Source organism: Chiloscyllium plagiosum, unplaced genomic scaffold, assembly GCF_037043375.1.
Source record: "Chiloscyllium plagiosum isolate Xiang-an unplaced genomic scaffold, Cpla_swu_hap1 HiC_scaffold_4, whole genome shotgun sequence".
In the NCBI taxonomy this organism is placed as follows: Eukaryota; Metazoa; Chordata; class Chondrichthyes; order Orectolobiformes; family Hemiscylliidae; genus Chiloscyllium; species Chiloscyllium plagiosum.
Genome location: NW_028270142.1, coordinates 60,519,758 through 60,546,448, shown reverse-complemented (window position 1 = coordinate 60,546,448; position 26,691 = coordinate 60,519,758). Strand labels below are relative to the sequence as shown.

At 44.2% G+C, this 26,691-nt stretch overlaps 1 long non-coding RNA gene across 1 annotated transcript in view; it reads left to right on the top strand.

Moving 5' to 3' along the window:
- The first annotated feature begins 8,051 nt into the window (after positions 1 to 8,051).
- LOC122549155 (uncharacterized) overlaps positions 8,052 to 26,691 on the top strand; it is a 30,616-nt gene continuing 11,976 nt past the window's right edge. The window contains exons 1-2 of the long non-coding RNA XR_006311433.2: positions 8,052 to 8,479; positions 12,306 to 12,383. This is a non-coding gene — a long non-coding RNA (uncharacterized LOC122549155). The remainder of the gene's footprint in view (positions 8,480 to 12,305; positions 12,384 to 26,691) is intronic.

Genomic DNA, 26,691 nt, shown 5'->3' with positions numbered 1-26,691 from the left:
TTGGTGTTTGCGTACCGGGGGATCCACGCACAGCTTGATGCAGCCACACACAAAGGTGGCCATCAGAGTGAGGGTGGCATTGGATGTATTTTTTCCCCCGTTGCCCAGATCTTTGTACAGCGAGTCCCTTCGGACCCGGTCCATCTTGGACCTCCATATGAACTGGAAGATGGCCCGGGTGACTGCAGCGGCACAGGTTCTGGGAATAGGCCAGATCTGTGCCACGTATAATAGCAATGACAGTGCCTCACACCTGATGACCAGGTTTTTTCCCGTGATGGAGAGCGACCGTAGAGTCCATCTGCCCAGTTTCTGCCTCACTTTGCTGATACGCTCCTCCCAAGACTTGGCGCATGCCCCAGCTCCTCCGAACCAAATACCCAGCACCCTCAGGTGGTCAGTCCTGGCGGTGAAGGGGATCGAGGATTGGTCGGCCCAGTTCCCAAAGAGCATGGCCTCGCACTTGCCTCAGTTTACCTTGGCCCCCGAGGCCCGTTCGAACTGGTCACATATGCACATGAGTCTGCGCACGGACAGCGGATCCGAGCAGAAAACGGCGATGTCATCCATGTACAGGGAGGCCTTAACCTGCAGGCTCCCGCTGCCAGGAATAGTCACCCCTCTCAGGCTCGCATCCTTCCTGATGGACTCGGCAAATGGCTCTATGCAGCACACAAACAAGGCAGGAGAGAGAGGGCAGCCCTGCCTGACTCCAGATCTGACTGGGAAGCTATCTGATTCCCACCCATTGATTGAGGCTGCACTGACAATGTTGGTGTAGAGCAGTTTGATCCAATTGCAGATTCCCTCCCCAAAGCCCATTTTGGAGAGAACATCTCTCATATACCTGTGTGATATCCTGTCAAAGGCTTTCTCCTGGTCCAGGCTGATCAGACAGGTGTCCAACCCTCTGTCCTGCACGTAGGCGATCGTATCCCTGAGGAGCGCGAGACTCTCAGTGATCTTCCTGCCCAGCACAGCACAGGTTTGGTCAGGGTGAATCACCGACCCTAGAGCAAACCTGACCCGGTTGGCGATTACCTTTGACAGAATTTTGTAATCCGCATTCAACAGTGAGATTGGTCTCCAATTTTTGAGTTCCTCCGTCTTCCCCTTCCGCTTGTAGATGAGGGTGATGATGCCTTTCCTCATGGATTCACTCATGGTACCTGCCCAAAGCATACTGACATACACCTCCAGCAGGTCCTGGCCAATCAAGTCCCACAGAGCGGAATAGAGCTCGACCGGTAAGCCGTCGCTTCCGGGAGTTTTATTCTTTTCGAAGGACTCGAGGGCCTTGGTCAGCTCGTCCAGAGATAGCGGCTGGTCCAGCCTCTCCCGTGTTCTGTCGTCTAAGACCTCCGTGATAGAGGACAGGAATGACTGGGAGGCCGTGCTGTCGGTCGGCTTCGCGTCATACAGACTGGCATAGAAGGATTTACTGATCCTCATGACGTCAGCCTGAGATGACGTTCTCAAGCCATCTTCTTCCTTCAGGCTGCTGAGCACGGAGCTCTCTTTGTGCACCTTCTGGAAGAAGAAACGTGAGCACGTCTCGTCCTGCTCCACCGAGCGGACCCTGGACCGGAAGATTATTTTGGAGGCCTCCGAAGCAAAGAGCGAGGCTTGCTGGCCCTTCACCTCCTTGAGGTCCTCCGTGACATACACTCCCAAGGTCTGCAGCAGGAGCAGGTTCTGCATACTTTCCTGGAGCTGGGACAGTTTTCCCCGCCTCTCTCTCTCGTCTCCTGAACACCTTTGAGGATGAAGAACCTCTTGATGTTCCCTTTTACTGTTTCCCACCAGTCCGCTGGGGACTCAAAGAGGGGCTTCACGGTTCTCCAACCTGCGTAGTCCCTCTTGAGCTCCTCAATGTTTCCCGGGGTCAACAGCTTTGTGTTCAGCTTCCACGTTCCCTTACCAGCCCACTGCTCGTCCTGTAGGTGACAGTCGGCCAGCAGGAGGCAGTGGTCAGAGAAGAACACCGGCTTGACGTCGGTGGATCTGACCGAGAACGTTCGGGACACAAACAGGTAATCTATCCTTGAGCGGATAGACCCGTCTGCCCGTGACCAGGTGTATCTACGCTGCGCTCCGTCTGCAGTGGTGCTGAAGACGTCGTGCAGCTTGGCATCTTTTACCGTGTCCATCAGGGCTCTGGACGTGGCGACCAGTTTACTGTCTCCCCCGCCAGATCGTCCATCTGCATCAATGATACAGTTGAAGTCTCTGGCCAGAATGACCGGCCTGGACGTAGCCAGCAACAGTGGAAGCTGCTGCAGGACGGCTAACCGTTCCCTCTTACCCACTGGGGCGTACACATTAATCAGTCTCAGGGGAGCATTCCTGTACATGACGTCGGCGACGAGGAGGCGCCCGCCCACCACCTCCTTAACCTCGGGGATGGTGAAGTTGCCTCCTCTCAACAGGATACCCAGGCCGGAGGTGCGGCTATCGTTGCCCCCCGACCAAACTGACGCCCATGGGCCCACAAGCTCGACCATCTCCTGTAGCTGCTGAGGTGCGGTATCCCACACTCCTGCAGAAACAGGACGTCAGCTTTAACGTTGGCCAGGAAGGCCATCGTAGAAACACATCGCTTAGCCGATTTGATGCTACGCACATTGATGCTGGCAATTTTTAACCCCATTTTTAACAGTTTACAAGGTTGACACTGTCCATTTGCTGCTGGTCTTGCCCCTCTGGGGTAGCTGTGTGCATCCCTGTGGTGACAGCAAACTGCTGGACCCTCCCAGGACTGAGGTAGCTGTCTGGCTCCACGCTGAAGCCATTTCCCCGCTCTGGTGTCTTCGGGTCAGGCCCAGGGTCCGCACAGTCCAGTTCTCCATCTGACAGTGGGGCTGTCACAGGACCGCTGCTCCCAGTTACCTGGAGCTGTGGGCCGGTGGGTACCTCTTGGTTCTCTCCAGGTCGGGGGAGGCCTTTACCCATTCCCTCAGAGGGATTGTCTTTTCCTGCTTGGGCGGTGCTGCCCTCCTTTTTCCCCACGGCGCTTTGTCTCTTCCTCTGGTGACGACCCTCCTTGCGCCCGTCCTCACCGTCGGAAGAGCTGCTTGTATCCTTGTCGTGTAGGTGTCGCTTCCCCCTTCGCTGGGTGGCTTTGGGAGGTTTCCTCTTCCTGCTTTTGACAGTAATCCAATCCTCTGCCTCCTTTGATCCCTCCTCTTCCATTTCCTCCGTCTGTCTTGAAGGAGCTTGGATCGGCTGCTGCATCTCCCCGCTGTCTGCCGTCTGCTCCGCTACAGCTTGCCCTTCCTTCTGGGTGCCTCCAGACACCGTTTCCGTGCTGTTTTGTGGTACCTTGCTGGTCTTAGGCGGTCCACGGCTCGTGTTGCCACCTCCGGCCATCTGTGCGTAGGTGGCGGCCCCTCGTCTTGGGAAGACCTTGTACATGTGGCCCGCCTCCCCGCACAGATTACAGTTCTTGGCCTCCTTACATTCCTTGGTTGGGTGGCCTTCCTGCTTGCAGTTTCGGCAATCTGCCGCCATGTGGCCTGATCTCCCGCAGGTTCGGCACACTTTCGGCTGCCCTGCGTATGTCAGGTAACCTCTGCTTCCTCCGATGGCAAATCTGGAGGGTGGGTGGAGGATGTTCCCACTGGCATCGACCCTCAGGGTTACCCTGACCTGTCGTTTGCTGGTCCAGATCCCGAAAGGATCGACCACATCGGTACTCTCTCCCTCGACCTGGACGTATCTTCTCAAGAAGGTCAGGACATCTGCTGCTGGGACGTGAGGGTTGTACATCTGGATTGTTACAACCCGACTCCTCTGCGCAGAGGAAGCACACACAACGGGACCGCCGACAAGATGGAGAACAGAGGTTCCCCTTCCTTCTCCTTGAAGACCTTCAGGAGCTGCTCGCAATTCTTCACGCTCCTGAAGGTCACATCGAAATAGCCTGCCGCAGGGAAATCCTGCAGGCAATACACGTCTGCTGCTTCAAACCCGCAGCACTCCAGCAAAATCTTCTTCACAAACACCGTCCGTTCGACCGGTGTGCGCTCCTCCACCCTGTGTTGCGAATGCCCTGGCCAGGGCTGCGAGCGGCTGCTGAGGCCATAGCTCTGAGGTTGGCTGGTACCTGAATTGGCGTTAAGCCGAAGCCAGCATAAAGATCCACGAAGAGCAGGTCAGCACAACCAAACGATCCTCCAACGTCCAATCACGATCCAGCGATGGTCTCCAGCAGCTCCGACGACTCGCAACACGATCCCCGTGGTTTCTCCCCCACCAGCACACGTCCGCTGCGTCGAACCGACAGCACTCGAGCTGAATCTCTTCCTCTGGTCCTCAGGAACTACACCTATTCCAAGCCAAAAGGCCGAGTACACGTCAGCTGCTTCGAACCCGCAGCACTCCAGCAAAATCTTCAAGTCGGCATAAATAGCTCATTTTCTTGTTGACAAATTGTAACCAGTGATATGCTGTGAGGATTGACGTCTGCCGTTATATAGCATCTCACTTTAGAGTCAGAGGTCTTTAATATTTTAAGACGGGGTAGATAGGCTCTTTAAGGAGTAGGTGGAGTAATCCAATCAGCTATGACTTTATTAAATGGTGGAGAAGGATCAAATGGATGATTGGCTTACTCCTGTTCTTAATTTTATTTTTGTAAACCCCGAAATCATATCAAAGTAAATAGAAATGTCAGTTTATTAAAAAGATTATACCATGTCAAAGGAAGAATTGCATTCACTTGTCAGTTTTGAAGCTGAAGGACACCAGATGTTCCAAAGGTTTTACAGCCAATGTGAAGTCACAGATATGATGTTGGAACTGTGACAGTCAATTCATAGACAGTAAGCTCCAGTAAATGGGGACGTGATAATCATCAGATGACTAATTTGTGGTTTTGATTGAAGTAAAGTTGTTGACTAAACCTTTCACAGAGAAGTACAGCACGGAAACAGACCCTTCAGTTCAGCTTGTCTATGTTGACTGAATATCCTAAATAAATCTAAACCCATTTGCCAGCATTTGGCCCATATCCTGCTAAACCCTTTGTGATGATGCTTCTCATTTAACAAGGTTTTGCTGTCCTTGGCATTTTATTGAGAGAGGTCGTAAAAGATAGATTCCAAAAATTGTAAGTTTGAAGGATTTAAGGACCAGTTTGATTATAGCTAACAGATACTGCCTCAGGAAAAAAAGGCTTTCAAGTTTAAAGAAATGTGTACGATGAAAAGGGAGTGGCCAGTTCTCCCAACTCAGCTTTTCTCTGGTTTGATTTGGTTTTGGTTTGATCAGGCTATTCACTGAAAGCAGTCAGGAAGTTGTGAAGCTGCTGGACCCAAGAAACAGGTCCATGCTGATCCTCTCTCTCTGACTTCTCTCCTGTAAGACCCTGTGTTTGAATTTACCTTTTGTACCGAGAGGTCTTTATGGGGATTGTTGCAAGTATTGGGAACAGCATCATTAAGTTGGTATAATCTGTTGGATTTTTGGATAGGTTGAGTTATTCTGTATTCTGTTCTTTTGTGTGTGTGTTTCTTTCAGCAACCGTGGAGGGAAGTGAGGGGGGAGGTGTGGGCGCAAGTTTTGCATTTCTTGCGGTTGCAGGGGAAGGTGCCGGGAGTGGAGGTTGAGTTGGTGGGGGGTGTGGATCTGAAGAGGGAGTCGCAGAGGGAGTGGTCTTTCCAGAACGCTGATAGGGGTGGGGAGGGAAATATATCCTTGGTGGTGGGGTCTGTTTGGAGATGGCGGAAATGACGAAGGATGATACGATGTATCTGGAGGTTGGTGGGGTGGTAGGTGAGGACCAGTGGGGTTCTGTCCTGCTGGTGATTGGAGGGATGGGGTTCAAGGGCGGAGGAGCGGGAAGTGGAGGAGATACAGTGGAGAGCATCGTCAACCACGTCCACCTCCAAACAGACCCCACCACCAAGGATATATTTCCCTCCCCACCCCTATCAACGTTCCGGAAAGACCACTCCCTCCGCGGCTCCCTTGTCAGATCCACACCCCCCACCAACCCAACCTCCACTCCTGGCACCTTCCCCTGCAACCGCAAGAAATGCAAAACTTGTGCCCACACCTCCCCCCTCACTTCCCTCCAAGGCCCCGAGAGATCCTTCCATATCCATCAGAAATTCACCTGCACCTCCACACACATCATTTACTGCATCCGCTGCACCCGATGTAGCTTCCTATACATTGGGGAGACAGGCCGCCTACTTGCAGAACGTTTCAGAGAACACCTCTGGGACATCCACACCAACCAACCCAACCGCCCCGTGGCTGAACAGTTTCAACTCCCCCTCCCACTCTGCCAAGGACATGCAGGTCCTTGGCCACCTCCATCGCCAGACCATAGCAACACGACGCCTGGAGGAAGAGCACCTCATCTTCCACCTAGGAACCCTCCAACCACAAGGGATGAATGCAGATTTCTTCGGCTTTCTCATTTCCTCTCCCCCCACCTTTTCTCAGTCCCAACCCTCAGACTCAGCACCGCCTTCTTGACCTGCAATCTTCTTCACGACCTCTCCGCCCCCACCCCCTCTCCGGCCTATCACCCTCACCTTAACCTCCTTTCACCTATCGTATTCTCAACGCCCCTCCCCCAAGTCCCTCCTCCCTACCTTTTATCTTAGCCTGCTTGGCACACCCTCCTTATTCCTGAAGAAGGGCTTATGCCCAAAACGTCGATTCTCCTGTTCCTTTGATGCTGCCTGACCTGCTGCACTTTTCCAGCAACACATTTGTAAGCTCTGATCTCCAGCATCTGCAGTCCTCACTTTCTCCTGGGTAGTTGACAGTGGGGAGGAAGGTGCTAGGTTATAGGAGGATATAAATGCATTGGTCTAATGGCAGATCAGTGGCAAATGAAATTTAACCCTGGTGGCTGAATGATTACCACTGCTGCCTCACAGTACCAGGGACCCGGTTCAACTCCAGCTTCGGGCAGTGTGGTGTTTGCACGTTCTTCTCGTATCTGCATGCATTTTCTCCCATAGCATCAAAGGTGCACAGTTTAGGTGGATTGGCCGTGCTAAATTGCATGTAGTGTCCAGGGATGTGTGGACTAGCTGGATTAGCCATGAGAAATACAAGGTATGTGGGATAGGGTAGGGGCAAGGGTCTGAGTGGGTTGCTCTTCGGAGGGTCGGTGTGGACTCGATGGGCAGAATGGCCTACTTCCACAGTTTAGGGATACTATGAAATGTGAGGTGATGCACTTTGGAAGAGGGAACAAATAATGGAATAAATGGAAACACATCTGGAAGGTCAGAGGGATCTTGGGGTGCTAACCTATAGATCCCAGAAGGGGGCAGGTCAAGTTAATAGGGCAGTTAAGATGGTATACAGTATTGGAGTCTTCATCAGTCATGGCATAGATTATAAGAGCAGGAAGGTCTTGTTTGAGCTGTACAGAACTTTGCTAATGCCACAGCTAGAGTACTACTTGTCAGGTTAGAAGAAGGATGTAATTGCACTGGAGTGGGTGCAAAGAGGTTGAGCAGGATAGAGCATTTCAGGTGGAGAGGCTGCATAAACTCGGGTTGTTTTCTCTGGAGCGGAGAACATGATGGATGGGGGGGAACCTGATTGAGATGTGAAAGATTATGAGGAGCATAGACAGGGTAAATAGAAAGCAGCTGTTCCCCTTAAGGTTCTCCTGAGGATGCCGTATCAGTTATTATTTTTAAATCTGAGTTTGATACATTTTTGTTAAGCAAATGTATTAAGAGATATGAGCCAAAGGCAGGTATATGAATTTAGGTCACAGATCAGTCATGATCGCATTCAGGAGCTGAATAGCCTAATCCTGTCACAGCGTATGGGGAAATGGGGAAAAGGCAAGAGATTAACACCAAGTGAGAGAACAGATGCAGTCATGATGGGCCGGATGGCCTCCTTCGGCGCTATAACAATCGTGTGATCTTGTAATCGACTCTACCTTATTTCATTTATGCCACCCATTAGTTTGTCTCAATGTTGGTTAAAAATACATGTTTTGCGCTCATGCGTGTGGCAATGTGAGCAATTTGTACATTTACTGGCTTTTGACGATTTTAGACAGATTCTGAATCAAATTATCTTTCAACACGGGTTCCATGAATCGCTTTATGTCGCTGGGGAAAGGTCAGGTAAGAGTTAAAATGATTGCTCGTGAGCAAACGCGACAAAATCGTTACAGGTTTTTCTCCTGACGACAGTCTCCCGGCAATATTGGGACATTAATTCGCCGGTGCTGAGGCACGAAGGCGGACACTCCCTGAGCGGCTCCAGCTCCCGAGATTCCTGTTTGCTCTCTGACCTTCGTGGCTCGACAGAAATTGCTAAATCAACTCTGCGTCAGTGTGCTTACAACATCATGAGTTGAATGTTACTTTCGGAAGAATGAAACCGGCTCACTTCTTCCCCCAACTCGATTTCTCAAGCCTGTACTGTATTCTGTAGTCACAGCGAGAGAGCGGAACGACGTCGTACTGACAACATGAAACACAGTCAGGCAAGTACCTCCCTCTGGCCCCGAGACACACCCACAGATTGGGTAAATTCCAACGTTTTCCCGTGAGAGAAGGCTGCCATTTGTTCCTTGGGTCACGCTTCACGTGTCAGCTTCTGAGATATAATGTTTTTCCGAAGGTTTGCAGCTGAACCGTAGTGGTGGGTGATCCCAGTCCTGTCTTCAAGCACAATACTATTATATAGAACTGAAGAAACGAAGTAGATCATTGCAATGGTCAAGAGGGTCAGCAAGTTAATTTGTAGCCATTTTGAATAATTAGAAAAAAAAATGCTTGAGCCGTCAAAGGACAGCATAGCTGCAGGTCAAGGACTACATTCCAAACAAAAAGTCGTCTGCTCCAGCAAATACAAATTCAGATTCTCTACAGAACATTTGGGGAAAGTTTGAGTGATCAGAGACTAAGATTCTGGAAGAGGGGGAAAGTAGTCTTCCACTGCTACCTGTGTGCTTTGGAAATAGCCGTTTCACGATTGTTTCTTCACTTGTGTGCGGACATCATCTTTTCAGTATAGTTGAAACTCAGAATTTGTAGTGGAGACAATCATGAGTCTATATTCTGGATTAGTGGTGCTGGAAGAGCCCAGCATTTCAGGCAGCATCCCAAGGAGCTTCGAAATCTACTTTTCGGGCAAAAGCCCTTCATCATTCCCGAAACGTCGATTTCGAAGCTCCTTGGATGCTGCCTGAAATGCTGTGCTCTTCCAGCACCACTAATCCAGAATCTGGTTTCCAGCATCTGCAGACATTGTTTTTACCTCAATCATGAGTCTAGAATGGTGACCTACCAAACTCTGACAGAGCAGTAGTGCATTGACTTTATAGTACTGGATTATGCTTGGCGTAGCTAATTTAAGCAATACTGTTACCTGCATCACTCAATAAAACTTATAATATCATTTCATTTTAGTCAACTATGTTTTAAAGATTAATCCAGTAATTGTCACATAAACATGCAAATACTGGAGCTTGCAAGGAAGACCCCACAGTTGGACCTTAACATTAGTGGTCTGAGTTAGAAGAACTTGAGGCCCTTGGAAAGATTTAATCTATTACATAAGATTGCACTACATTACATAAAATGCATAACAGTATGGAAAAAATGAATCCAAAAACCATGACTTTAAATTATAACAGGACAAGAGCAGATTAGGTCAGTCTAGTGAAAAGCAAACTGTGGAGTGTTGGCAAGTGCCCACAAATGGCAGCAAAATGAATGATAGATCACCCACTTCATGTATGTGAAGGAATGAATGTTAATGAGGACACCAAGAGAGCTTTGCTATTCTTTGATGTGCCATGGGATCTTTCATATTAACATCTCAGCTGAAAGAAAGCTGATTGCAGATTGTAGAACTCCCCACTGGCAGTGCTCAGAAGTGTCAGCCCAGTGGCTTCCTCATTCAAGTTTGATTCTAAGGTTGTGTTAACACTAATTTAGAACAGAGCTGTATGGTATCAAAATAAAAACCCCCATCCAAATGAAATTCAGAAAGGACTTCTGTGGAATCACAAAAATACTTTCACACCAGAATCAATGGAGGCAACGCACTCTGCTCCCATTGATATGCTGGAATCAAAATGTGACTCCATCCAAGTTCATACCCTACAGTGCAAATCCTCCAGCTCCAATGATCACAATTCCCCCCCCCACCCCCCTTCCTGTCCCCGAGTAAACCACTCTCATCAATAGTCACAGGTGAGGTGCCGGAAGACTGGAGGTTGGCTAACATGGTGCCAGTATTTAAGAAAGATAGTAAAGAAAAGCCAGGGAACTATATAGACCAATGAGCCTGACGACAGTGGTGGGCAAGTTGATGGAGGGAATCCTGAGGGACAGGATTCACATGTATTCACTCCCTACCAAAGTCCTTCAGCATCATGAAGGAGAAAGTGAGCTACATCAGCTAATGATTGAAATGTTGTTCCGTCTCACAGTTAGTATGTCAGTATACACTTTTAAGAGAGAGGAATGGATGAAGTGAGGAACTTGTGACAGGCACTCCGTATCAAAGAGCCTGATGTGTCATTCCCTGAGCAAGCTGTCAATGTCATTGCTAGAATTTTCCAAAAAGCACCAAGAAATTGCTTGGCTGGTGGTGAGAAGGACACTACGTATGAGATCCTTCGTGTACTGCCTGGACTCTGCGCCACTGCACACTGCCCTCGAAGTGTTTGTGGGGGCATGGGGTAGAGACTGGCACACATATCTTTGTGGAATGTGCTTTTGCAAAGAAAGTCTGGAGAGAGATGCTGTGGTTTTTGTCGAGGTTCATTCCAAGCAGTTCTGTGATGCAGGATTCGTGCTGTATGGTCTGTCCCATGGAATGCAAATCGAGACACACATTGACTGTGCCTGATGGATCATCAACTCAATGAAAGACGCTCTTTGGTCTGCCCAAGACTTGTTGGTCTTCCAGTGTAAATAATTGACCTCGGATAAGTGTTGCAGACTGGCACTTTCCAAAATTCAGGACAACGTGCTGAGGGATGCACTAAAGCTTGGGGCAGATGCCGCCAAGGCACAATGGGGAAAGACCACCATCTAAAGTCTTTCAGCCAAAGTCTATCATAGGTGGTCTGACTAGTAAGTTTGCGGATGACCTCAAAATTGGCAAAATTGCAGATAGTGTGGAGGATTGTCAAGGGATACAAGATAGGTTTCAAATTTGGGCAGAGAAGTGGTGGATAGAGTTTAATCCAGACAAATATGAGGTGATGCATTTTGGAAGATCAAATTCAGGTGTGAATTATACAATAATTGGCAGGACTCTTAGGAGCATTGACATACAAAGGAATCTGGGTGCACAGGTGCATAGATCCCTGAAAGTGGCAGCACAGATGAATGAAGTGGTCAAAGAGGCATATAGCACGCTTTCTTTCATCAGCCGGGGCATCGAATATTATAGTTGGGAAGTTATGTGACATCCGTATAAAACTTCAGTAAAGTCATATTTGTAATATTGCATGCTGTTCACACTACCAGAAAGACCTGGATACTTAAGAGAGTGTAGAGAAGGATTACCAGGATTTGCCTGGTCTGGAGGGTTGGATATACTCAGATTGTTTTCACTGGAAAGATGGAGGCTGAGGGACAATCTGATAGAAGTCTACAAAATTATGAGAGGCATTGATATGATGGATGGTCAGGCTTTTTCCCAGTGTGAAAAGGTCAACTGCAAGAGGGCACAGGTACTAGGTGAGAGGGGAAGTTTAGGTCCAAAATGCAGGGAAAATGTTTCACACAGAGTAGTGGAAGCAGGTGCATTAGCAACATTTATAGATGTCTTGATAGACACATGAATGGGAGGTGAACAAAGGAATAGAAATTGCATATTGGCAAGTAGTGAGTCTAAATAAGGAATATGAATCAGCGCAGGCTTGGTGGGCTGAAGGGCCTGCTCCTGTGCTGTATTGTTCTTTGTTTTTCTTTGCATTTCTTTCTCCATCAGCAACATTAGCTGGTCATTGCTCATCGCACTTTTGACCCTGAGTCATAATGTACTGGCTTCAATTCCCATTCCAGACCCTGGGCACAAAACTAAAGGGTGATGCGCCAGTATAGTGCTGAGAAGTAGTGCATCATTGGAAGTGTTGTTTTTCAGATGAAAAGTTAAACTGAGTCTGTTTGTGCATGCCTTGGAGCCAGTAACAGATCACGTGGCACTGTTTCAGAGTAGAGCAAGGGAGTTATCCCTGCTGTAATGGCCAGTGTTTATCCACAGAGAATATTGCAAGACAATCTTATCTCGTCATTATCATATTGCTGCATCCTAATTGGTTGCTTGTTTTCCTACATTTTAAATAGTCACGACAATTCAAAAGAGCTTATTTGGCTGTAAAGTGCTTCAAGATGTCTACTGGACCTCAGAATTTCTAAATAACAGTGAGTATTTTTTCAATCCTTGTGCCATTAATTTCACAATCTTCCAATCTGATTTGTTAAAAGTAAACCATTTTTGGAGACCACTAGAGGGCACCAGATAGTTGAATTGCAAACAAACAAAAAGAATGGTATTGCTTTTTTAAATACTCATGATCCATTTCTGACATTCTTCCTTGATTCTTATCTTCAGTTCTTCGAATATATTGTTCACCAACGTCTACTTTCATTTAAACAACTCTCATTCTATCTTGATTTTTCTATATACTCTCAAGTTGCTTGCTGTTCACCTCTGACACATACAGAATGTGAGGAAACAGACGGTGGCATCTTCAAAAATGTCCGTATTACAAAGGAGATGCTGGATGCCTTGAGATGAATATGGGTGGATAAATCCCAGGATCTGATCAGGTGCAGCTTAGAACTCTGTGGGAATCTAGGGAAATGATTGCTGAGCTCCTTGCTAAGATATTTGTATCATCAATAGTCACAGGTGAGGTGCCGGAAGACTGGAGGTTGGCTAACATGGTGCCAGTATTTAAGAAAGATAGTAAAGAAAGGCCAGGGAACTATATAGACCAATGAGCCTGATGACAGTGGTGGGCAAGTTGATGGAGGGAATCCTGAGGGACAGGATTCACATGTATTTGGAAAGGCAAGAACTAATTAGGGATAGTCAACATGGCTTTGTGCACGGGAAATCATGACTCTCAATCATGATTCAGTATTTTTAAGAAGTAATGAAGAGGATTGATGAGGGCAGAATGGTGGGCATGATCTATATGGACTTCACAAAGGCAATCGACAAGGTTCCTCATGATAGCCTGGTTATCAATGTTAGATCACATTGAATACAGGGAGAACTGCTGCCTCACAGCGCCAGAGACCCGGGTTCAATTTCCGCCTCAGGCGACTGACTGTGTGGAGTTTGTACATTCTTCCCGTGTCTGCGTGGGTTTCCTCCCACAGTCCAAAAATGTGCAGGTTAGGTGAATTGGTCATGCTAAATTACACCGTAGTGTTAGGTGAAGGGGTAAATGTAGGGGAATGGGTCTGGGTGGGTTGCGCTTCGGCGGGTCGGTGTGGACTTGTTGGGGCGAAGGGCCTGTTTCCACACTGTAAGTAATCTAATCTAATCTAATCTAATGTAAACTAGCCATTTGGATTCAGAGCTGACTCAAAGGTAGAAGGTGGTAGTGGAGGGTTGCTCTTCAGACTGGTGCCTGTGACTAATGGTGTGCCACAAGCGTCGGTGCTGGGTCCACTGCTTTGCATCATTTATATAAATGGTTTGGATGTGAACATGGGAGGTACAATCAGTAATTTGCAGATGACATCAAAATTGGAGGTATTGTGGATAGCGAAGAAGGGCAACTTTTTCACGCAAAGGGTAGTGTGTGAATGGAATGAGCTGCTAGAGGAAGTGGTGGAGACTGGTACAATTACAACATTTAAAAGGAATCTGGATGGGTACATGAATAGGAAGGGTTTAGAAGGATATGTGCCAAGTGCTGGTAATTGGGACTAGATTAATTTAGGGTATCTGGTCGGCATGGACAAGTTGCACCGATAGATCTGTTTCTGTGCTATACATCTCTATGACTTTATTGTCCTGACTCTATTATCCTGACTCTACCCATACTTCAGTTCATCTGCTGCTGAAACACTCATCAACACCTTTGTCATCTGTGGACTTGACTATTTTCATAGTCCTGGCAAGCTTCTCATATTTGTTTATCTCTGTAAACTTAATCCAAAACTATCCTGTTTGTATGCTTTCTTGTACTAAAGACCCATTCGTCCATCACCCTTTGCTCATTGATGTACATTGGTTCCTGATTAAGCAACACTTTGATTTAAAACCCTCATTATCATTTTCACATACAGTCATAGAGATGTACGGCATGGAAACAGACCCTTCAGTCCAACCCGTCCATGCCGACCAGATATCCCAATCCAATCTAGTCCCACTTACCAACACCTGGCCCATATCCCTCCAAACCCTTCCTATTCATATACCCATCCAAATGCCTTTTAAATGTTGCAGTTGTACCAGCCTCCTTCCTTGGCAGCTCATTCCATACACGTACCACCTTCTGTGTGAAAAGGCTGTCCCTTAGGTCTCTTTTATATCTTTCACCTCTCACCATAAACCTATGCCCTCTAGTTCTGGACCACATCTTCCACAGGTCTCTCCCTGTTTATCTTTCTGATTCCCTCCAGCTGTTCAACTCTCTGAGATATCTGTACTCCTGTAAATATGCCATCTTAAGCATTCCTTTTTAGTCAGTGCCCCTTGCAAATTGGTAGCCAGGCCTTTATTTACCTGGGCCTTAAGCTCTGGAACCCACCCCCCCCCACAAATGTCTACCTTACTCTCTCCTTTTAAGACACCTCTTGAAACCTATCACCTCAACCAAGCTTTTGGCTCTTTATCCATTATCTATTGTGTTAAATTTTGTGTTGAAGTATTCAAGAGGTGCTGTGGAATATTGTGTTGTGTTAAAGGTGTGATATAAAAGCAGGTTGTTATGGGTGAATATTTTATTCTCCTAGCATCTATTCTAACACCTGAGTTTTCATTTTTGTCTGTTGAGAATTACCCTTCCCCAAGGTTGAGAGGGTCATTGGCCCTGACCGTTCTCATGTATATCCACTCGAGTGCTTCAACGTCTTTTCAATATTGTGGTAACCTGAATTGTGCAGAGTGCTCAACTACATGCTCACAAGGATCTTTTGATGTTAATATAAATTCACTGCTTTTGACTTCTGCAATTCTAAAAATAAATTCCGGTGCTTTGTCAGCATTTTGAATTGCTTTGCTTACTTGTTCACCAGTGCCCCTTCATCTTTTATACTCTTCCACAACATTCATTTTCTTATTTCCTAAGGTTTCACTGACCACCTTTATTTGTTGATGGTTCATTTGCTACCTTATCATTTGGTCTTCAAGTTTAATTAAGTCTTGCTGTCTGATGCTGCATTCCCCTTTTTGTTAGTCCCTCTGGTTTGGTATTCAATTGTAAATTTTGATTGTTTTTTTTCCTAAGACCAAATAATTAATGTAAGGTATAAGACCTAGCACTGATACGTGCGTCTCCAACCTAAATAACATTTCTCTAACGCTATTCTCCACTTGTTATTTCTTTACAAACCGAGCTGCTATCCAGACAGTTACATATCCCCTATCTCCACAGTTGTCAAACTTTACTGCTCTCTATAATTTGGGAAATAGTATTTCCCATGAGAACAACAGTCAACCATTCAACCCACTGAGCCCGTTCCATTGTCCAGTTGGATTGTTACAGTACAGAAATGAGTCATTTGGCCCAACTGATACATGTAGGGTGATAAATGGGGAGAGGGATAGCAATAAACAGCTGGAGGATATCAATGGACTAGACAGGTGTGCACAGCACTAGCAAATGGAATTCAGTCTGGGAAAGTGAGAGATAGGGGATTCTTGTGCGAACAAAGAAATTCCACATGAGTTTCCTCTTCTTCCATCTGCCTGGTCTCAGCCTTTCAGTAGATTTTTCCTCCTTAAACATGTACTGGGTTCCTTTTTAAAATGACTAACCTATTACCTGAATTTTCACTTGACTTTGTGGAAGGGCTACCCGTGTAGTTCCTTATCAGATTAAATCATAGCTGATTGGTATTGTTTGCATCTGTAAAGTACAATATCCTTCTATTTGTTTTTTTTCCCCACCTCCCCTTTAAATGCATTTGTTCTGTTTGCCTCAACTCCACGTAGTTGATAGTTCCACATCCTGATTACTATTTATGGAGAAAGAAGTTTCTCAAATTCTCTTTTTGATTTTATTAATGACTAGCCTATATTTACTGTTAAATATTTTCTCATCAATCCGTTCAGAAATGTTATTACACATCTCTGGAGGAGGTGGGACTTGAATCAAGGTCTCCTTGACTCAAGGAGACACACTACTATTGTGCCACAAGAGCCCACTTATATTTTTTGTTATTATAGTTTTGAATTCTCCACAGCTGGATGCACTTTCAATGGGATGACCAATCAAATCCTGTCTGAAAGATTTCTATCAGGTAGCCCTCAACCTACTGACTTTAGAGAGTGGACAGCAAGCACATTACAACATACTACAGTGTATTGGCAATAAACAGGAGGAGAGAAGCAATGAGAGATCAGGTGCAGGACTGACAAACAAGTGTTTGAAGTAAGGCAGTGAGACAAGTCGCAGGTTTGTGTTCATTTAAAATATTTAGAAAACACTGACGTTATCATTTTCATTCTTTGATGCAAATACCTAGCTGCAGTAGTGCTGGCTATGACATCGTAGACACTATGACTACATAGATGGTGAGTGTGCCCCCAACCATTGTGATGGCGACAAATGCTGTCAAATACTGAACAAAATAGGGGTTAAGGGTACCTACTGAGACTGGTGAAAGGTAGGTAGGAATTGGCGTTTCACATAAATTTGTGCCGAAACCACTGTGGTTCACAATTATTCTGTTTTTTTAAAGTCATCCTTTGAGTAATTTTTTCACATTTTGCAATGCCACCAATTCCATCTTATAATATCAAGATCAGAACTGTAGACAGTATTCTGGGTGGTTTAATCAAGGTTCAAAACAATTTGGCATAACATCACTGTTTTTCAATACTGAGAAGCTTGGTGCATGGTTTGCTTTTTGGTTCAACCTTCTTATTAGTCTGCACTCTACTCTTAGTGATTATGGCTCTGTTCCCTTTCGTCTTGTTCTTCCAACGCATTCAGATTTTTATTCTCTGAACAATAAATGGTCTACTTATTCTTCCTATCAAAATGCATGATCATACCCTTGTCTAGATTAAAATTTATTTATTGTTTACACATTGGCAAGCCTACCAATGTCTTCCTATATTCTGTCACCTGTTTTCCTTTGCATTTATGAATTCTGTCAATTTGGTGTCATCCACAAAATGTTTGCACTTCCAATTTCTGTATCCAAGCCATTCATGTCAATTGAATATCTTCGAGTAGAGATTTCATTATCTTTTCTAACACTGAAATTAAGCTGTTTAATAGTTTTCTGGATTTGTTGTAGTTTTCTTTGTTAATGTGGGAGTAACATTAGTGATCTGCCAGTCATAGAGTCCTACAGCATGGAGACAGGCCCTGTGGCCCAAACCAGTCGATGGCGACCAAAATGTCCATCCATGCTAACCCCATTTCCCTGTACTTGACCCATATCCTTCTAAACCTTTCCTATACCTGCCTCAACCACTTCGTTGGCAGCTCATTCCATATGTGTACCACCCTCTGTCTAAAAACGTTCCCCTCCTCTGGTATTATTCCTACTACTGAAGAATTGCTTTTTATATGTAATAGTGTCTCTGCTATCTGTTCTCTGACATGTTAACACACATGGATACAATGCATTACATGGCAAAAGAAGATGCAGTACGTATATAACGTGGCTAAACAGATGGAGCATTAACTTATGATTGAGTGTCATCCTTTCAACACAGCACCTGCTTTAGTCTAAGAGTCAGAGAGATTCCTGCTCAGTCATGTTATAGAAAGAAATTGGAATCTCTATCATCTTTATCCATGGCTCCAGTCTATAATATGTAGCAGTTTATTTTCCCACAACAATTTGGATTCCCAGGGTGAGATTGATGTGGTTCGCTCAGTTGACTGGCAAATGTGGGCTCCGCTTCGTATGCTGATCATGGAGCTTGAGTTAGCCCTGGCTTTAGGCAGAGAGGTAAATAAGAATATATCCAGACCATAGGCTTCATCTCCAGTTTATTGTTGTCTCTGCCCATTTCTATCCTTGGGGTTGACTTTTAACATTATGCCTGTTGTGTTAGTTGTTGTTATGTTCTGTTGTTATCTAGATTAATGCTGCAAACAATTTGTAACTCCCCAAATAAAATGAATCACCAATTTTAGTAGTGCTGCTGAAGGGACAATTCTCTGCTCTTTCTCAAATAGAGTCTTGTATAGTGGAGTGGACTTCGGTTTCACTCAAGGGTCACAAGAACAACTTCGAGGAGAAAGTGAGGTCTGCAGATGCTGGAGTATCAAAGTTGAAACTTTATTGCTGGAACAGCACAGCAGGTCAGGCAGCATCCAGGGAACAGGAGATTCGACGTTCCTGAAGAAGGGCCTGTGCCCGAAACGTCGAATCTCCTGTTCCCTGGATGCTGCCTGACCTGCTGTGCTGTTCCAGCAATAAAGTTTCAACTCACAAGAACAACTGATTAGTAAATATATTCATGTGAACACAGTTTAACCTCTATTTAACTTGGTAGCCGTGAAACCTGATGGATGAGATCCTGGAGTTGGATGGCAACCAGACTGTTCTATCTATCTGGATTGAGAACTGCCTGGTCATTGCAGAATTAAAATACTGCGGATGCCAGAAATCTGAAATATCTGGAAGTAGTCTGCAGTTTTGGTAGAATTTCTGGAGAGATAAAAAAAAGAGTTAACACTTTAGATTGAGTGACCTTCTGTCAGAACTGAAAACAAGTACATTAAAGGTTTTAAACAAGTGCAATAGCAGGGAAAGGATGGAGGCAAGTAAAGAATAAAGGAGAGAGTTTGTGATTGGACGGAAGGCAAGTGTGATTAAGTACAATGGGGTAGGCAAAGAAGATGGTGATGAGACAAGTGGCTTCCACTATGTCACTTAACTTCCTCTTTCACACCCCAGTGCTGCTCCATACTTGCTTAAAATCTGTTACACTCCTAATTTATGACAGTTTTGATGAAAGATACACTTCCATGAAACATTATCTTGCTTTCTCTACAAATGCTGCCTTGACTATTAAATATTTGTGCCATTTTGTGTTTATCTTCAGGACTCTATTGGATTAGTTTCCAAAGTTTCATATCTACCCGTTTCACAGCACAAATAGAGAACAGAATTTTTACAAGTCCCTTTCCTTTCAAGTATATCTTCTCACAATTGAATGAATTTTAACAGCAGCTATACTTTATTAAACCTACACTACTTTGTAGCTCAGTCAACAGTACCCAGCCAAAAACTGTAACTAGTTTGTTAATGATTAATAGTGACTTATGCAATTCTAAAGGGAGTGGCAAAACTCCAGACCTTGAATGCAAACAAATGATAAGAGCTCTGTCGTACAGGAAAAACTGCATTCATTTAACTATCTCAGTTTCAGAAATACCAAGTAAAATGAAATTGTCATTAACTTTTGGCCAGTGTAAGTGACTGTCCATTCCGAACCTGAATATTTGAAGCGCTGGAGTCTCTACCATGTAAAGTATCTTTACAGTTAGGAACTGGAGGTAATTCATTCTTTTCCTGATTATTATCAAATGATCCTTCTTATATGTGTTTGAATGGACACAGCTATGAGTTAGAATAGAACATAGAATAGCTTCACATATGTTGACACATAGTTTGCTGAACCAGTAGCTTGACAGCATACCGTGTGTCAACATTGTTGAAGTTATCTATATTCTATTCTAACTCATATCATTGTCCATTCAAGCACTTAAAAAGGATCATTTGATAATAATCAGGAAAAGAATAAATTACCTCCAGCTCCTAACTATAAATATACTTTACATGGTAGAGATTCCAGCGCTTCAAATGTTCAGGTTTGGAATAGACAGTCACTTAGACTGCAGTTTGGTATGCTTTCCTTTATTGGTCAGTGCATTGAGTATAGGAGTTGGGAGATCATGTTGCAGCTGTACACGTTTGGAATATTCTGGCCTCCCTCCTGTTGGAAGGATATTGTGCAACTTGGAAGTGTTCAGAAAAGATTTACAAGGGTGTTTCCAGGGTTGGAGGATTTGAGCTACAGGGAGAGGTTGAATAGGCTGGGGCTGTTTTCCCAGGAGCTTTGGAGGCTGAGGGGGTGACCTTTTATAGAGGTTTATAAAATCATGAGGGGTATGGATAGGATAAATAGCAAGGTCTTTTCCCTGGGGTGGGAGAGTCCAGAACTAGAGGTCATCGGTTTAGAGTGAGAGTGGAAAAATTTAAAAGGGACCTAAGGGGCAACATTTTCATGCAGAGGGTGGTGTGTGTATGGAATAAGCTGCCAGAGGAAGTGGTGGAGGCTGGTACAATTACAACATTTAACAGGCAACTGGATGGGTATATGAATAAAAAGGGTTTAGATGCATATGGGCCAAGTGCTGGCAAATGGGACTAGATTAGTTCAGGATATCTGGTCGGCAAGGACGAGTTGTGTGGAAGGGTCTGTTTCTGTTCTGTACATCTCTATGACTGCAGCATTGATATTGCTGATAAATGAATAACCGCAATACTTCCTCCAAGTCGAAGGATATTCTTTATAATTACAGCAGTATTCACCTATCAGGACTTTGTGTATTGTGCAATCTATGTTATCACCATGACTAATTGCTGCATATTTCTGAGGCCAGTTGAGACCAATTGTTTCTACAACTATCCTGGTCAATTAGATGATGTAGTGGTAGTGTCCCTGCTCTTGGATTGAGAGACCTGGGTTTAAGTCTCACCCACTCCACAGGTGTATTATAACGTCTTTTAGATTAGATTAGATTACAGTGTGGAAACAGGCCCTTCGGCCCAACAAGTCCACACCGACCCGCCGAAGCGAAACCCACCCATACCCCTACATTTACCCCTTACCTAACACTACGGGCAATTTAGTATGGCCAATTCACCTAACCTGCACATCTTTGGACTGTGGGAGGAAACCGGAGCACCCGGAGGAAACCCACGCAGACACGGGGAGAAAGTGCAAACTCCACACAGTCAGTCGCCTGAGTCGGGAATTGAACCCGGGTCTCTGGCGCTGCGAGGCAGCAGTGCTAACCACTGTGCCACCGTGCCGCCCACCGCGCTCTTAACAGGTTGACTAGGAAAAATAGATGAAAACAACAACTTCTGGCAATTGGAGTCCAGGAAATCACAAAAAGTCACTAGCTTTCTTTTAGAATTATACCACTGAAATTTGCACGTATGCCAAAAGTGATACCTGAAAACACATGTCAAAACATTTGAATCCCTGATTCTAAGTTGTTACAATTCTCTAGACTAGTGGATTGAATTGGGCAGTGTTAGCAGTAGCAATGTCTTTATAAATTGGTCTAGTCTGTGTGTGCAATTTGTGACAGTCCTGCTGTGTTTTTTACTAGTCACCACTGACATCAAAGCTCACAAAAAGGCCAATTTGTCCTGGTATTGGAGGACTTCCACTGTGTGGAAAAAGCTGCTCCAAAACCTTAAGGAGCAACGGAAGATTAAAGTTAGATGAACCCAGGGAATATAATTTTAAATAGTTGTACTTTGATTTTTTTTTAAGATAAATTTAATGTACAATTACATGGAACATTGATTTTAACATACCTGAAGAGTTAAAAATGATGATTGAACTTTGTTATCAATGTCCACATTGCATCTACCTTTCCAATCAATTACATATAAATTAATTGTTCTCTTGCAGAGGGGCACATTTTCTATACGTAAGTTATTTTACTAGTATCAAGAATACAGTAAAATATTTACTTATGGCTGTTTCTTACATAAGTCCATAAAAGAAATTGAACACTATAAATGGCAAATATTGCTTACTGGTCAAAGCATCTAAACAAAGTTTTAAAAATTGCAAACACTTAAGGTTTAAAATGTATAAGATATTCTAACCAAATACTGAGGGAAGTGAGCACAAATTGCAGGCTCTGCTCATCATTTTCAACTTTTCATTAGTCTTCAGAATAGTACCAGTTGAGGTCTGAAAAATTGCAAACCTTATGGCCTTATTATAAAAGTAATGCAAAGGCAAGGTCAGAAATGACAGGCCAGTTATTTTAACCTTGGTGGGTGGTGGGGAAGCATCTACAAATGACAATTTTGTCCTGAACTAGATCACTAGGACAAACATGGGTTAAGGAAAGCTCAAAATTATAGAGTCATGTAACATGGAAACAGACCCTTCGGTCCAATTCATCCATGCTGACCAGGTATCCTAAACTGAAGTAGTCCCATTTGCCTGCATTCGGCCCAAATATGTTTAATTATCTATTAATGTACCTCTCCAAATGTCTTTTAAATATGGTAATTGTACCCACCTCTACGACTTTGTCTGGCAGCTCATTCCACAGGTACACCACCCTCTATGTGAAAAAGCTACTCCTCGGGTCCTTTTTAAATCTTTCCCCTCTCACTTTAAACCTATGTTCTCCAGTTTTGGACACCATTACCCTTTGAACAAAACCTTGGCTACAGACCTTGTCTATGCTCTTCATGATATTTTATAAACCTCCAGAAGGTCACCCCACAATGGTCCGGGGAAAAAAAACCTCCCAGTCTATCCAAAATTGTGTTTAACTTACATATTGGAGTTTTTTGAGGAGGCAATTGGTGAGAATAATGATTTTGTTTGTGGTGTACATGGATTTGCAAAGGCATTTAACGATGTGCCACGTAACCGACCTGTGAGAGAAATTAGAGTTCATGGAATAAAAGGTAAAATAGCAACATGGAAACAAATTTGTTGAGTGGCCAGAAGGATACAAGAGAATACGGGCTAATGGGTTTTTTTTTTGGACTGAAGGAAGATTTTAGACTGAAATTCTCGTTGTTCTTCCTGACCTATCCAATGGTGAACCGAGCAAATTTCAAAATTTGCAAACAAAGAAAGTAAAAGGTTCATGGGTTTCAAGGACAGTGGGACCAAAGAGTATAAATCATTGAAGGTAGTAGCAGGACATGTTGAGAGTGTGCTTCCCAAACTTTCTCCCACTGTAACTCCACTTCCATGCTTGGAAATTGTTGCGATTCCTCTGAGAACTGCAAAAGTTGTGTGCGGGTTGTGGGGAGGGCTAAGAGATAGGGGTACAGCTGATATAAAACGTCAAAACCGGGTTCAATCCCCGCCTCAGGCAACTGACTGTGTGAAGTTTGCACATTCTCCAGTGTCTGCCTGGGTTTCCTTCGGGTGCTCCGGTTTCCTCCCACAGTCCAAAGATGTGCAGGTTAGGTGAATTGGCTATGCTAAATTGCCCGTAGTGTTAGGTGCAGGGGTAAATGTAGGGGAATGTGGGTGTGCTTTGGTGGATCGGTGTGGACTTGTTGGGCCGAAGGGCCTGTTTCCACACTAAGTAATCTAATCTAATCGAGAAAACTGCGCAGCTTTTTAGGAGCTTAAAAGTGAGGTTTTGACACTTCACTTTGGAAAACCCTGTCTGAAGCTTTTATGAAAAGGACCATGGAGTATAAAAGCAACATAGTAACATTAAACTTGTAAACTTGCATTATTGCGCCCAGTTCTGAGCACACCACTTTAAACAGAATATGAAGAATTAGGGAGGGTGCAGAAAAGATTCAAGTGAACAGTTTCAGAAATGAACAATTTTAGTTAAACAGACTGGAGAAGTTGGGACTCTTTCCTGGGAAAAGGTGGAGAGAAGATTATTTTTATTCATTTAAGGATGGCAGTTTACTTCCCTGAAAGGACATTAGTAAAGCAGATTTTTTTTCTCCTGACAAATTGATTCATGGTCATCGTTAGATTCTTAATTCCAGATTTTTATTGAATTCAAATTCCACCTCTGCCATGGTATGATTTGAACCTGGGTCTCCAGCTTAATAGTCCAGCAATAATACCACTAGGCCACTGCCTATCCTTAGTTTAAAGGTATTCAAATTTGAGGGTGCATAAACAAAGACTGTTTCCATTGCAGTAAGATTGAAAATGAGAGCACAACTTTAAGGCAAAATAAGTAAAGGTGACAGACAATAGGTTAAACTATTTCACTCAGCAAATGTTTGGGATCCAGAATGCCATGCCTGAGTATGCTGTGGGGGCAGCTTCAATTGAGTCATTCAAGGGGCAACTGATCATCTGAAAGAGAAGAATGTGGAAGGAGATTTATAAAATCATGAGGGGCATGGATAAGATAAATAGACAGTCTTTTCCCTGGGGTGGGGGAGTCCAGGACTAGAGGGCATACGTTTAGAGTGAGAAGGAAAAATTTTAAAGGGACCTAAGGGGCAACTTTTTCATGCAGAGGGTGGTGCATGTATGGAATAAGCTGCCAGAGGAAGTGGTGGAGGCTAATACAATTGCAGCATTTAAAAGCGATCTGAATTGGTATATGAATATGAAGGGTTTAGGGGGCTTTGGCAAATGGGACTAGATTAGGTTGGGATATCTGGTCAGCATGCACAAGTTGGACCGAAGGGTCTGTTTCCATGCTTTATATCTCTGGTACAGGGAAAAAGTGGCAGAGTTAAACTATCTGAACTGCTTCTTTAGGACGCTAGAATACTGCAGATGAATAGCTTCCTTCACTGTTTTAACCATTAAGAAAAAAATATCGGGACATTTAAATGAACAATAAATCAGGACAAGTGTTTGCTCAGACAAGTTGAGCAAAACAATGGAAGATATTTTAAGACCATGTGGAGCCTCAACCTGAATTCCATTTGGGCACCAAATTATTAGAGGTTAAGCTTGACACTCAAAAGCAGTTTTGAAGCAAAGAGCACCTCTTTAAGCTTTGTAAATTAACTGGAGACATGAATATTGCTTCAAATTAAGATCAACGGGACTAGATTTATCAGAAAGCCCATTCATCTAAATCAAAGTATAATGATAGGCAGTGGGCTTAGTAGACTGCCGGGAAACATTCTGCTAATTTGAATGTATTACATCAGTTTAGTGCACCGTAACAACTTTTCCAGGCCAATAGGTTGTTTCGATACTCTGCTCTCATCTTTAAATGTAGGTGGGAAATTGAGGAATGCCTTAGCGTTAACATTAGATAAATCCACCAAAATATCTAACTAGGTTATGCATAACTTCAAATCCTCAAATCACTTTTACGACCAATTTTAGTAATTTTTTTCATCAGAGCAATAGGCTTATAGTTCCTAGTTGAAGAGAATAAATAATGGGGTTTCACTGACAGTTTTCCAAGCAGACAATTCTTTAATTGGTTTTTGGAATATTAAAAGAACTTCAACTACTTTATTTAATATACTGGGTGCTACCATTGCATCCAGGGAAACATAAAAACGTAGAAAAGAGGAATAGGAGTAGGCTGTTCAGTCCTTTGAGCCTGCTCTGCCATTCAATGTGATCACGGCTGATCATCCTACTCTATATACTGCTCCCACTTTCTCCCCATATCCTTTGATCCCTTTGGACTCGAGAACCATTTCTAACTCCTTGAAACCATTCAATGTTTTGGCCTCAACCACTTTCTGTAATACAGAATTTTAGAGGCTCACCACTTTCGATTTCACAGTCCTTAAAACACGTCCCCTGGTTCTGGACTCCCCGGTTATTAGGAACATCCTTTCTACATTTGCTCTGTCAAGTCCTGTTAGAATTTTATAGATTTCTGAGATCTCCCCACATTCTTCTAAACTTTAGTGAATATACTCTGATCCAATTTCTCTTCATACCTCAGACCTGTCATCCCAGGAATCTATCGGGTAAACCTTAGTCGCAGTCTCTCCATAGCCAGAACATCCATCTTCAGATGAGGAGACTAAAGCTGCTCAGTATTTCAGGTATGGGCTCACCAAGGCCCTCTGTAATTACAGCAAAACATCCCTTCCAATAATCAAATCCTCTTGTTATGAAGGCCAACATACCATTTGCTTTTTTCACCTTCTGCTGCACCTGCATGCTTACTTTCAACAATTGATGTACAAAGACAACCAGGTCTCAATGCACCAGCTCTTTTCACAAAGACACCTAGGTCTTGTTGTACCATTCCCTTTCACAATCTATCACCATTGAAATAATCTGCCTGTGTTTGCTACCAGAGCAGATAATTTCACACTTATCCACATTATATTTCATCCACCATGCATTTGTCCACTCAACTTGTCATATCACACAAACATTTCTGCATCTTCCTCACAGCTCATCCTCCCACCCAACTGTCATTGCAAACTTGGAGATTTAGTTCCCTCATTGATATGAATAATATATTGAGTGTAGTTGTGGTCCAAACACTGAACCCTGCTGGCTACTATTTGGAAAATGACCCTGTTTATTCCTAGTTTCCTGTCTGTAACCCAGTCTCTAATCCTATCAGTACAGTATTCTCAATTCGAAGTTTCATTTTTACATGTTAATCTGTTATTTGAAACTTATTGAAAACATTCTGGAAGTCCCAGTAAACCAGAGCCATGCTCCCCCCCCCCCCCCCCCCCCCCCCCCCCCCCGGCGCCTTCTTATCAACTTGGCTAGTTACATCTTGCAAAACTCCAGAAACAAATTGTCAGGCACTATTTTCTCTTTTGTAAATCCATATTGATTCAATCCAATCCTGTGATTGTTTTCCAAATGCTC